The sequence below is a fragment of the Chenopodium quinoa genome, unplaced genomic scaffold, assembly GCF_001683475.1.
Source record: "Chenopodium quinoa cultivar QQ74 unplaced genomic scaffold, ASM168347v1, whole genome shotgun sequence".
Taxonomy (NCBI): Eukaryota; Viridiplantae; Streptophyta; class Magnoliopsida; order Caryophyllales; family Amaranthaceae; genus Chenopodium; species Chenopodium quinoa.
In genome coordinates this window covers 1,892,157-1,905,214 of record NW_018743444.1, presented here as the reverse complement: position 1 = coordinate 1,905,214, position 13,058 = coordinate 1,892,157, and positions in this window count along the sequence as shown.

Sequence of the window (13,058 nt, the reverse complement as noted above, 5' to 3'; positions counted from 1 at the left end):
TAGCATGGCTAGACAACGAGGCTCAGGTTCACGATCCCGAAACACTAGACGGGAGCATGAGCCCATGGAGGACGACACTACACCGTCCACTTCACTTGGTCAATTCCCAGAGTGGGATGAGCAGACCTTGTTCTTTTCCCCTGTCCACCACATTTCTGAGAGGGTGATACGGGGAACCGAGCCTGGGAGGACACGACATCACTGCTCTGGCTGTGATGTTCTAGGCGATTTGTATAGGATGCATATCGCCAGAGACCGCGAGACGAGACTCCTATGGGAGTCTTGCGGATTGGTTGCCCTGTTTGAGACCTCCGAGGCTATGGTCGCCTCTAGCGGGGGTCACCACGTAGTACGTGCTTTGGTGGAGTTCTTCTGGGACACCACCAACACTTTTCATTTTCCATGGGGTGAGATGATGGTCACTCCTACAGACTTCAGTCTCATCACAGGACTGGAGTTCTCTTCTGTGCCGCTGTCATTCGACGGCGATATCAACGTCTTTTCTCCAGAGGTCGAGGAGCTGTTGGGGCCGATTGCTGTTCGGGCCCGAGCTGAGGTCGAGACGACTCAGTTTAGTGCTAGAGGGATTCGCCGCTCAACGCTGGCAGCGGCTCTTGACGATGATGCGACCACCCGAGAGCAGCGGGTGCGCATCTTTGTGCTGATGTTGTTGTCAGGGACATTCTCCCCTGACAGGGGTAGTAGGGCGTTGCTTTACTACCTCCCTGTTGTTCGCAATCTCCGGCGGATCGGGACTTATGACTAGGCCAGCTTGGCCTATACTGACTTTGTTCGCGCACTGAGGGACTCGTGTCGCCATCGGTCTTTTAGGACGAACATTGCTTTGTCTGCTTTCTGGAAAGTCGTAGAGGTAAACATTATTTCCTATAAAGTTTAGTCCTACATGTTAGGCAGCATTTACTCACTCGTTTAATTTCTTGTAGATCTGGTTCTATGAGTATTTTCCTTCCATTGCGCCGGCGAGACCATCGCCGAGGGGGTATCCGGTGAGCGCCTCTTGGGGCGGCCACCATGCGGACCTGTCTACTGCACGTGTCCGGAGTCGGATCATCTCGGTACGACTTTTAGTGTTTATCTTGCTCTTCTGCGACGTTTTATACATGTTCTTACCCGATTGGTATTTTTATAGGGACCTGAGGTAGTATACCGACCATGGGATGGTTGGACAGTCCCTGGATTAGCCGCACAGTACTCTACTGAGCGCCGCTACTTTCTGGGGACCGACGGAGCGGTTGCGTACTTAGGAGAGAGAGTTGCTAGACAACACTCTTCCGATATTTTTGTTGTTCCCGCTCCTCCACCACGCCACATGTTCGACGAGAGAGAGTTGTCGAGCATGGCTGAGGAGTTTGGTTCCCTCTGGCGGTCCCATGTAATCCTTAGGCGAAGTTATGCTGAGGAGCTACTTCCTTTGTTGGCTCCAGCCCCTATACCGGCCGAGGATGTGAGGGTAAGATCCCTAGGTTTTTATTTTTCGCTAAGTAGCCCCAAAGTAATACCTTGCTGATTTCTTTCTGTCTTAGCAGGATGGTCCTACTAAGTTTGTGCCACCCCGTATGTCCATCCACTACCAGGGGATATACGGGCCGATCGAGGAGATGATTTCTCCGGCTCCTGAGGGCGAGCGCTTCGTGGAGTGGTCGATTCCTCATCACCAGACTAGGGTAAGTCTAGTTCTAATTCAGAATCTTGTATTCAGTTATCATGCATTTTTACTGACTTAACTTTCCTTGACAGTTCTCACGCGAGGTGATTTCGGCTATGGCACGATGCATAGATGCCTTCCAGAGCCAACTCGTCCGGATGAGGAACGCGGCTACCTGTCGTCGAGACGACATTGTCCGAGAGGTAAATTTTCTTTGCTTATTATTTCTGCACTATGCTTCAGTTTTTACCTTGCTTCTGATTTAATTCTTTTTGCAGGGTCATCCGATTGCTTCTCACACCCGTACGAGGCCTGAGGGGCGGAGAGAGATGGCGAGTTCTAGCTCGAGACGTCGTCGCACTTCGTCAGGAGGTAGAGGTGGTCGTTCCGAGGCTGCTCGAGCCGACGTTGCTGAGGGCTCAGGGTCTTCTTCTGAGGGTGCTGCTGCTGCACCGGTGGGAGAGGCTACCTCGGCTTTCAGAGGTGGTGGGATGTACGAGGTTGGCTCATCATCGCAGCAGCCTCCGCGGTCTCAGCCTCAGGTTGACCTTGGCTGGAGCGGTCCTGTTTTGAGTTTCCCTCCTCCTACGGAGACTGGAGCTGGTGCTGAGGCCGGAGCTGGTGGAGAGGTGACTCCTCGGACGGCGCAGTTTTATGGCATGATGGGCCTATGTCCTCCGGTGTCGTAGTTCATTTCTGTATATGCATTTTATTTTGACTTTTTATAGAACTTTGCCTTTGACTTATTATTTAGACACTTTATTGTAAATTCATTATTATCTATTATTATGTTAGTGTGTGCAAGTGTGATAACAATTTTGCGCAAAAATTCCGTCATTTTCATTATTGATGGAGGGTATTATCCGACTCTCTCCCCCAAAAGGAAAAATAAAAAGGAAAAATAAAACGGAGAGAAAGGCTGATTTGTGAATTTTAATATAAAATCCAAAAAAGGAAATAAAAAATAAATAAAAATAATTGCTATATTTAATTAATTAAGAAAAGGATAGAAAGATATTTAGAAGAAATTAAAACGGGGTCATAAAGTCATTAACCTACTCCAACTTAATATCAAAACGCAAGTGAGCACGCGCGGCTGTCCTGCTTACTTGGCGCCAGCTGGCGCCAGCCTGTGGCGCCAAAAGCTGATGGGTGACGCCCATTCTCGGTGTGTGACGCCAATTGACGCTGACTCCGTATTCCAGTCAGATTGAAATTCCTCGCAATTTGTGCATAAATAGCCCCCTGCTCAGCCGATTCTTCACATAATTCCAGCGAAAAAAATTATTCTTCTCTTTAGAAAAAAATAATAGTCATCATGTCTTTAGCCACTAAAACCTTCACCCAATATTCTCATGAATGGTGTCGATCTCTTTATGCTAGAGAAAGAAAAGAATTGGATTTATTTCACTTGGGGGAATATATGGCATTAAAGGGGTAGATCTAGACATAAACTTCATACATACCGCTTTAGAATATTGGAACATTGATACACATTGTTTTAGAATAGGGTATGATGAAATTAGCCCTTTGCCAGAGGAATTTGGTGCTATTTTAGGCTTCCATGCAATAGACCTGGTGGTAATCCCTAGAGTAGATGCATATTACTATAAGGATTTTGAGCGCTTTTTTAACTTGAAGGAAAGGGATTTATCAAAGATAGTAGATGGCAACGTAGTGAACTTAAAAGAATTCGTACGCTATTATTTTGATAAACCGCTTTCTGAATCTTTTCACATATATAAAGAAGGGCGTTCTTATTCTGCATGCTTAATCAATATTGTCTTAGTAGTGGTAAAATTAACGAGGGTCAATCAATTATAACCACTGTGTTAGAACAAATTGAATCAGGGAGAAATCCAATGCCATTGATAGTTGGAGAGACTATGATTAGTCTAGATGAGTTGAAAAGGGACCCAAAAGCAACTCTTCGCGGTTCTCCAATTTTATTACAGGTAGAAAAATAATATTTTTGATTACAGAAATCCAAAAAATATATTTTTGTATTGTAATATTAATTTATTTGCATTGGAATTTTTTTACAGATGTGGCTAATGGAGAGGCTAGGATTAATTAGCCCTTCGGACGACATTGAAAGTTATACGCCCACTTGCTTTGTGAGAAGAAAGAAGCGCATCCCTAAAATTGGGCGCCATGGGTGGAAGAAAGTCTTTGAATCACGTGATTTTGCTATAAAGTGGGTCATCCCATGGTGGAAAATAAAAAGGATGGTTGGTGTTAACAAGCAACCTTTCTGCCGTCTTCCAAGCTTGACTCGCATGACATATTATTACCCCTGCAGAGTAAAGAGACAATATGGCTTGCTTCAAAATATTCCTTCCGGGGATCTTCGTCCTCCCTATGAGTATCCCATATCTCAAGAAGTAAATAAATTTGACACTTACTGGAGCGCTAGACCTTTATGGGAAGTGATTACCCAAAAGGTCCCCCCTTCTTTACCTAATGATGTAAAGAAGTGGTTGCTGAAGAAGTCTTCAGTTGATCAGGGTAGAACCGATGTGAAGAATCTTCTAGGTGACAGGGTGACACCGGCCAAGGAACGCTTAGGTGCAAGAATTGAGTTCAAGACACCTACAATGCCTAAGAAGAAGAATACTACTAAAGACAAGGGGAAAAGGAAAGCTATAGACAAGAAGGCTTGGGTGGAAAAGAAGCATGGGGTGCTAGCTGAAGGAGAAACAATCTATTCTAAAATTGAATGTAGGTCCTCTAAAGGATGCCTACTGGCTAAAGTAATGGATGAAGAGGAGGAGGCGGAAAAGAATTGGAAAAGAGCAAAGAAGGAGAAGAAAGACTAGAACATTGCTTAGCTTTAGATTTATTAGATTCTTAATTTTTATTTAAAGTTAATTTATTTCAGCCTTATTTAAATTCCATTAACAATGCAATTTTATTTCATTAATGAAATTTCAGCTTTCAATTAAATTGTTACTTTAAATTTATTTAATTAAAGCAATGAAAAACCGAAAAAAAATTAATTTTCGGAAATCTTTCGAGTACGGAAGTCGAAAATTTTCCGAAAAACACCATAATTCGCCTAGATTTTAAGACTGAATTGGCGTCAGTAATTGCAGATTGGCGCCAGCTATTGAGGTCTGGCGCCAGGCACCAATTCCATCGTCTGGCGCTAATGGCTTTTGGCTGGCGCCAGACTCTGTTCAGTGACGCCAGTTGCTTTTCCGACTTTTGTTGACTTTTTGTTGATTCTGGAACACGGAGATGTCGAAAAATAAAGTGGCCGCACCCGTAATGGGTTGCCTACGTATCCTTTCCTAAGGAATCAGGCCGAACGTAGCTCTCTTGAGTGTCCTACTCAAGTAATTATGGGTAGTATTTTTTAAGTTGGTCAAGATTGGTCATGTTTGAGAATTCATTGCCATCCATGCCAGTTAATTTTGTTGCACCACCTGACAGGATTGTTTTAACAATGTAGGGGCCAGACCAATTGGGTCTAAATTTTCCCCTTGGATCTAAAACATTTTTTCTTAGCGCTTTTAATACCAAATCTCCTACTTTGATATTTCTTGTCTTGACCTTCTTATTAAAATGTCTAGCCATACGAGTTTGATAGCACTGAGTGTGATGTAGAGCTTCTAGTCGTTTTTCGTCGAGTAGGATCAATTCTTCATATCGTGCCCTAGTCCATTCGACTTCATCGAGTTTACTTTCTAGCGCAATACGTAGAGATGGCATTTCTAGTTCGACAGGTTGTACGACATCCATTCCATATACCAAAGAAAATGGTGTATTTCCTGTTGACGTACAGATTGACGTGCGATAACCCCATAATGCAAAGTGAAGTTTGTCAGGCCAATCCTTATAATTTTCTGTCATTTTCTCGATGATAGTCTTTAAATTCTTATTAGCTGCCTCGACTGCTCCGTTTGCTTGAGGTCTATACGGGGACGAATGATGATGTTGGATACCGTATTTATGTAGCAATTCTTCACATTCGGCTTGAAAGTGAGTTCCATTGTCACTTATCATTTCATGTGGGACTCCATATCGAAAAATGATATTTCTCTCGATAAAAAGTGCTACATGTTTTGCGGTGAGTTTGGCGTATGATGGCGCTTCAACCTACTTCGTAAAGTAATCAATTGCTACTAGAATAAATTCATGGCCTCCTGTCCCTAGAGGAGCGATCTTGCCAATTATGTCAATTCCCCATGTAGAGAATGGCCATGGTGATGTGTAGGTGTAGAGCAAAGATGGGGGAACGTGTTGTAAATTGGCATAAATTTGACACTTAGGGCATCTTTTCACATATTGATGGCAGTCCCTATTCATGGTAGTCCAATAATACCCTTCTCGCATTATTTTCTGGACTAACATTTTGCCATTTATATGAGTTCCACAGATTCCTTCGTGGACCATTCTCATTATTCTTTGTGCATCCACCTTCCCTACACATAGGAGGGCTCGACCTTTAGGTACCCTTTTATGTAACTCGTTGTCTATGAGTACATATTGAGAAGCCAAAAGTCTCAAGGCTCGTTTTGCTCTTTTGTCAGCATGAGGAGGGTATTCTCCATTGGTGACATAGTTGAGAATGTCTGTGTACCATGGTTCTTCTTCTTGTTTTTCATCTTCGTCTTGGACTGGGTCGTCGTCTTCTATAGCATGTATATATGCTGGTTTGTGCCTTTTTTCGGTAGTTAGAGGCATTTGCTCGATATCCGTGGGAATCCTAACCATTGAGGCTAATCTTGCCAAGGCATCAGCAAATTGGTTTTCTTCTCTAGGCAGATATGTGTATTCCACCTTCTCTAACTGATCGGTAAGAGTTTCCAGATAAGTTTGGTAAGGGGCTAGGCTTTCGCTCCTTACTTTCCACCTTTTAGATATTTGATTGATGATTAGAGAGGAATCTCCAAATATCCTTAACTTCTTTACTCCTAATGCCAGGGCCGTTTCAAGGCCTACCACACATGCTTCATATTCAGCAGCATTGTTGGTAACGTTGAAATCGAGTTTTATTGAGATTGGGACGTGTTCTTCTTTAGGTGATACTAGTAGCACTCCGACACCACATCCCTTTTGGTTTGAGGCTCCGTCAAAATACAAGGTCCAAGTATCATCTTCGGTGACCATCAAATCTTCATCTGGAAATTCGTTGTCTTGTATTGGTGTCAAGTCTTCTATTGGAAAGTCTGCCAGAAAGTCTGACACCACATATCCTTTAATAGCTTTTTGTGGCATAAACCGCACATCAAACTGGGCTAAGTGGACTATCCATCTTGAAATACGTCCATTGAGCGTTGATTTCTCGAACAAGTATTTGAGTGGATCCAATCGAGATACCACGAAAACGGTATGCACCAACATGTAATGTCTCAACTTAGTTGTGTCCCACACCAAAGCGAGGCACAATTTCTTGAGTGGTGTATAGCGCGTTTCGTATTCGAGCATCTTCTTACTTAAGTAATAGATTGCATTCTCTTTGTTTTCTACCTCTTGTGCTAGCATGGCTCCCATTGTCTCTTTGGTAACCGTCAAATATAACCTAAGAGGTATTCCGGGAAGTGCTGGCGCTAATACGGGAGGATTTGCGAGATAGGCTTTGATCCGGTCAAAGGCTTTTTGACACTCGTCATCCCATATTACTGGTACATTCTTCTTGAGCTTTTTGAAGATTGGTTCACATATCGTTGTTATTTTGATATGAACCTGCTTATGTATTGCAACCGGCCAATGAATCCTCGAATCTGTTTCTCGGTCTTGGGCGGTGGCATTGACATGATTGCTTTAATCTTGGTTGGATCTATCTCTATTCCTCTAGAGCTTATGACGTACCCCAAGAGCTTGCCTGAGGTGACTTCAAAAGCACATTTTGATGGATTCAACCTCATATTGTATTTTCTTAGCCTTTCGAAAAATTTCCTTAAGGCTACTTGATGGCCTAGACGGTCCTTTGATTTCACAATCATGTCGTCGACATATACTTCAACTTCTTTGTGCATCATGTCATGAAGCAAGGCAGTTGCTGCACGTTGGTAAGTAGCACCTGCGTTTTTCAACCCAAATGGCATTACCGTGTAACAGTAAGTGCCCCATGGTGTGATGAAAGTTGTCTTCTCCATGTCTTCTTCCGCCATGAGAATCTGATTGTACCCTGCGTATCCGTCCATGAATGAGAGAAGCGCGTGATTTGCTGTGTTGTCTACCAGAATATTGATGTGTGGCAAAGGGAAGTCGTCCTTTGGACTTGCCTTATTTAGATCTCGATAGTCGACACACATCCTTACCGTTCCGTCTTTCTTTGGAACTGGGACGACGTTGGCGACCCATTCGGGGCATTTGGATACCTTGATGAAACCTGCAGTTATTTGTTTTTGAACTTCTTCTTTTATTTTAAGTGCTACGTCGAGTTTTATTCGACGTAACTTTTGTTTTACAGGTTTCATTCCTGGGATTAATGGTATAGTGTGTTGAGCTATTTCTATGTTAATGCCTGGCATATCTTCATATGACCAAGCAAATACATCGATAAATTCTTTAAGCAAGTTAATTAAATCGGTTCTTTCTTGTTTATTCAATGTTAGTCCGATTTTAACTTCTCTTTTATGAGTTGAATCATTTGAGATGTCAACTGTTTCAGTCTCTTCAATTACTGGTGTTTTCTTTTCAAGTGTTTCCATTGCTTTAATAAATTCTTTATCTTTTTCATCGTTAGCTAAGAAATGTTCGTCATCTTGGGTTAGGGAAGAACACGAGAAGTAAGGAGAATGAGCGATATTATTATACTCTGAGATCATTACATCAAAGAGCGATATGTCCTCAGGGACTGGATCACTAACTATCCTAGGGAAAGAGATAGGAAGGGGAGGCGTTATAGCTAAAGACCCAGAAGATTCTACAGGGAAAGACTCTGACTCAGACTCTGACTCTGACGATTCTTCAAACATTGGCCCTTGTCCTGTCGTGATTGATATCTTCCTCCCACTCAGAGTGGTCACCTTGATAGTCTTGCGCCACCCTTGCAGTGATCCTTCAGCCGGAGTAATTAGCTTTGAAGGGTCGAAGTTTTCGCTTTGCAGGACCGTTTGAATGAGTGAGGAGTTATCTTCCTCATAAACTGTCTCATTCTTTTCTCGCCCAAACAGTAATCCCATGACGTTAAAGTCAAAGCATGGAGGTGCTTTCTCCTTATAGACGAGAGTTGGGATTTCGTCAATGAAATAGCAATCCAAAAAAATCTCGAATCCTGGTTGTCGTATGCCATTTACAACAAATGGTTCGGGAAATTCATGGCATGGATAGTCCTCTCCTTCTTTTATAAACTGACCATTTAGCGTAAGGGGGTACTGATCCATTGGAATTGCTTTCTTTTGAATACGAGCGTCTCTACGTGCTTTTAATTTGTCCTGGGCTCGCTTGAGATCTTTCCGAGTCGGTTCGAAACCAAGTCCGAAAGTATCTAGTTTAGGGAAGCCAGGTGACTCTATCGATTTTGCTATCCCCTTCTTCTTTCCTAAGGTCATCCCAGGGAAGTGTCCTTGTTTCTTTAGCATAGTGTTGATAATCATGTTGGAATGGGGGTCGTGGCAAAGAGATGTCCTTTCATCCTCTTGGATTAAGGAGACTTCTTCGTTAAAGCCCCATAGGTCTTCATCATCTTTGTCGTGCTCCACGTTGATGATTGGATTCTCTATTGATTTGATCCTCATTGGCGAAGCATCAATAGTGATGGGTATTCCTCCAACTATAGCTTTCACTTGTTGGTGGAGAGATGAAGGGACGGCCTTTAGGTCATGGAGCCAAGGGCGTCCTAACAACAGATTGAATGAAGCTTTGATGTCTACCACTTGAAAAGTAGTAGCATGTTCAATTGCTCCTGCCGTCACATTTAGGGTTATTTTGCCGAGAGCTTGACGTCGAGTATTATCGTAAGCTCTTATTCCTTGTGTGGACGGAGTTAAATCCTCATCCTTTATGCCAAGCATCCTTGCAGTCCTAAGTGGACAGACATTAATAGCCGATCCATTGTCTACAAGAGTCATGGGAACATTCATTCTTTTGCAGACTGCCGTGAGGTTTAACGCCTTGTAGTGTTTGTCACCTTCCGGGGGTAAATCTTTATCAGAGAAGGTTATTAGATTAATAGGACTAGGGAGATCACTCGTGAGGAAGTTAGCTAGTCCCTCAGGAGTGGTGTCAGAATCTATCCCGATTTTATCCAAGGCATTCATCACAGCTAACCTATGTTCTCGAGATGTTGCCAGAAGCTTCCATACATTCATCTCCACTTTTGTCTTCTTGAATTGTTTAACGATGTCATTGTCTTCGATGATAGGTATGGGAACTTGTTGTACAATAGGCATAGGTTGTGTTGAAACGGGAGGTTGTATTCTCCCGGATCTTGTGAGGACGTCTATTGATGAATCTTCTTCAGCCCAAATGTCGTTCGTGGTGTAGGATGCAGAAGGTGAAGGTCCTAATATGTCTTTTAGATAGACATCTTCATCACTGTCCCATACTCCATTAACATTTATGTCCTATTCTTGTTGGACTTGGACTAATTCCTTTCTATCAATCATTTTCTGCACCAAATCCTTGAATTTGAAGCAGTTTTCTAGGGTGTGTCCTCCTGACTGATGGTATTGACAATAATATCTATCTGTCCTTTTTAATGATTCAAATGGTCTCGGTTCGAGAGGTTTGAACTTGCCATTCTCGGAGAGCATTTCAAACATTTGTGTATACGGGATCCCAATTGGAGTATAGATTTTATTGCTCTTCTTGGGTCTTTTGGTGACTTGTAAGGGAAAGTATTTTGCCTCATAAGTTGTTTTTACTGGTGTGAATTCTCTCTTAGGTTCTTCATCATATTCCTTGCGAAGTTCATTCAAAATTTTGAGAGTTTCATGTAACAGTTGCGATGTCTCCCTCAGATACAGTGTGAGTATTCGTATCTCTACCTCATTTATTGGTTCTGGAAGATTATCTTCGACATCGAAAAAGGTCTCTTCTTCTTCCTCTTCGACGTTGGTTGCTTTGACAGGTTTAATGAGGGATGAGGGGTCAACTTCGCTTTCTTCATCGGAGATAACCAATGTGTGAGCTAGAGGTGCATTGTCAATACTCGATTTCTTACTGGCAGGAGGCAACGACAGCTTGTTATTGTCAATTAGGTCTTGGATAGCTTCCTTAAGCTTCCAACAGCTTTCAGTAGAATGGCCCCTACCTTGATGATATTTGCAATGCGCATTGGGATTCCAATTAGGCGACCTCTTCTCGACTGGTGGATCTCCAAATGGTCCAATGGGAGTTATAAGACCTTTTGCATTTAGCCGATCAAACGCGGTGTCATAACTCATGCCAATAGGAGTGAAGTTTCTCCTAAACGGTTTCTTTTGTCCTTGGTTGTTCATGAAGAGGACTTCTCCCAGATTAAAGGCGCTAACATTATTTGAGTGGGCGGTTTTGGAAGAAGAAGGATTGTTGTTCTTCTTTCCTTTCCAGCCACTGTTGGAGTTATTGTTGGAAGCTTTAGATTTAGCTAAGTCATCTTCAATATAATCCCAATATCATAAACAGCCTTAAAGGTATGAAGGTTATTTTGATATTTAAGATGTTTTGAATATTTTCTTGGAGATTTTTAATGAACAATCTCACGGACTCTTTTTCACTTGGTACCTCAATCATTTTAGCTGAGGTTTCTCTCCACCTGTTAAAGAAAGATGTGAAGCCTTCATTCTCCTTCTGCTTGAGAATTTCAAGTTCTCTATGGTCAGTTTCGACTTGAACGTTGCACTTGTACCTATCGACGAAAGCGTTTGCTATGGATTCCCAGGTAGAGGTCTTTTCTTTTTCAAGAGAAAAGAACCATTGTTGGCAAACGGTCTCGAGAGATAGCGAGAACAGAGAAGGGAAAACTTTCTTATCGATACCCTTGATACTCATTATTGTTTCAAATGCCCTTAGATGGAAGTAGGGGTTGTCTATTGCCCTAAACTTTGGGATGTCGTTGGCACTGAACTTCTGCGGAAGAAGATCCTTATCCACTGAGACCCCTTGGGATGTGAGTTCTTGAAACTTGTAGTCGCTAGACAACTTGCTTAGGCTTTCTTGCATGAGGTCCATTTGTTGTTGCTTCGCGGGATCCTCGATCTTAAGTGCGAGAAGCTTTAGTGTCTCAGTTACAGTAGCCAGTTGGTTCTTGAGATCGTTAACTTCTTCCTGAGTTGCCATTATAACTCTTGCTTTCCTCTTGCGAGCTATAGGTTTGTCGAAAAGTTGGACTTGTACGAAGAGGTTATCTTTGATTAATCGTCCTTCCTTTCTTGACCACGCGCTGTAAATTAAGCCAGTTTGCGTTTTAATTACTTGACTCGAATCAGTTTGACTTTATGGCTTTTATTTAAAAAAAAAAAAGTATGCATATTTTTAGGGAGCAATAATTTACATGTGTTTAGGGAACTTAAGTATTATTATTTATTGGAGGATTAATATCCGACTTACCCCCCTAAAAAAAATGACAAAAAATGACGCGCGCACACAAGACTCCCATAATCATGGTTAAGACATGTGTATTAGTGTGTGTATTGAGTGTAAGTGACATGCTTGGACTCTTGTGTAAGACCATGGGACTTAGTGCCTAAACTCGAATATTGATTCAATTAAGCATTATTGCCGGCAAAATTAACCGAATTAAACAGGAAACTGATTAATTAGACATTAGGTGATGACTCGACAAATAATCCGAACTGTCGGCCAAGCAACAGGACTGGCGTCACAATATGGTGGTTGGCGCCAGAATTTTTAGTAAATGTCTGGCGCTACACACCGTACAGTGGCGCTATAGCTCAGATTTTGGCACCAATATTGGAGCCTCGGTCTGGGACTGTTTTCGATATTATTAGTCAAATGGGGTATGCCTAAAGTCGTACTAGGTCAATTCCGATTAAAAGAAGAAAAAACTTTATTAACTCGAATTAATTAATTAATTAGGCAAAGTTCTTTAAGTCATTAATTTTAATCTCAACACAAATCAACAAACGATTAGGAAGAGCATAGGATGTATATGCACAACAAATAATGCACAATTAGTCAAGGAAGCACAATATGATGCAATGAGTTCGCAACCTAACCATGGCTCTAGTTCTCTAAAGTTCAGGATATGGTTTAGTCAAATAGGGTCCATGGTTAATTGTCCAGATCCACCGCGTAGAAGCCTAACCGTGAAGGGTTAACGCGTGTGGATAGAACACCGCGAGTTTTTTTTAGAAAAAACTCACTTCCATGGTTTGGTGAATTCAACCTCTCAGATGTACCCTTTGTTGCCAGGAGCGTTCAATCGGGTAGATAGAGCATGAATTCCCAGAGGGTTATGTCCATATGTAGAACACATATGGGTTTCAGAAAGGTG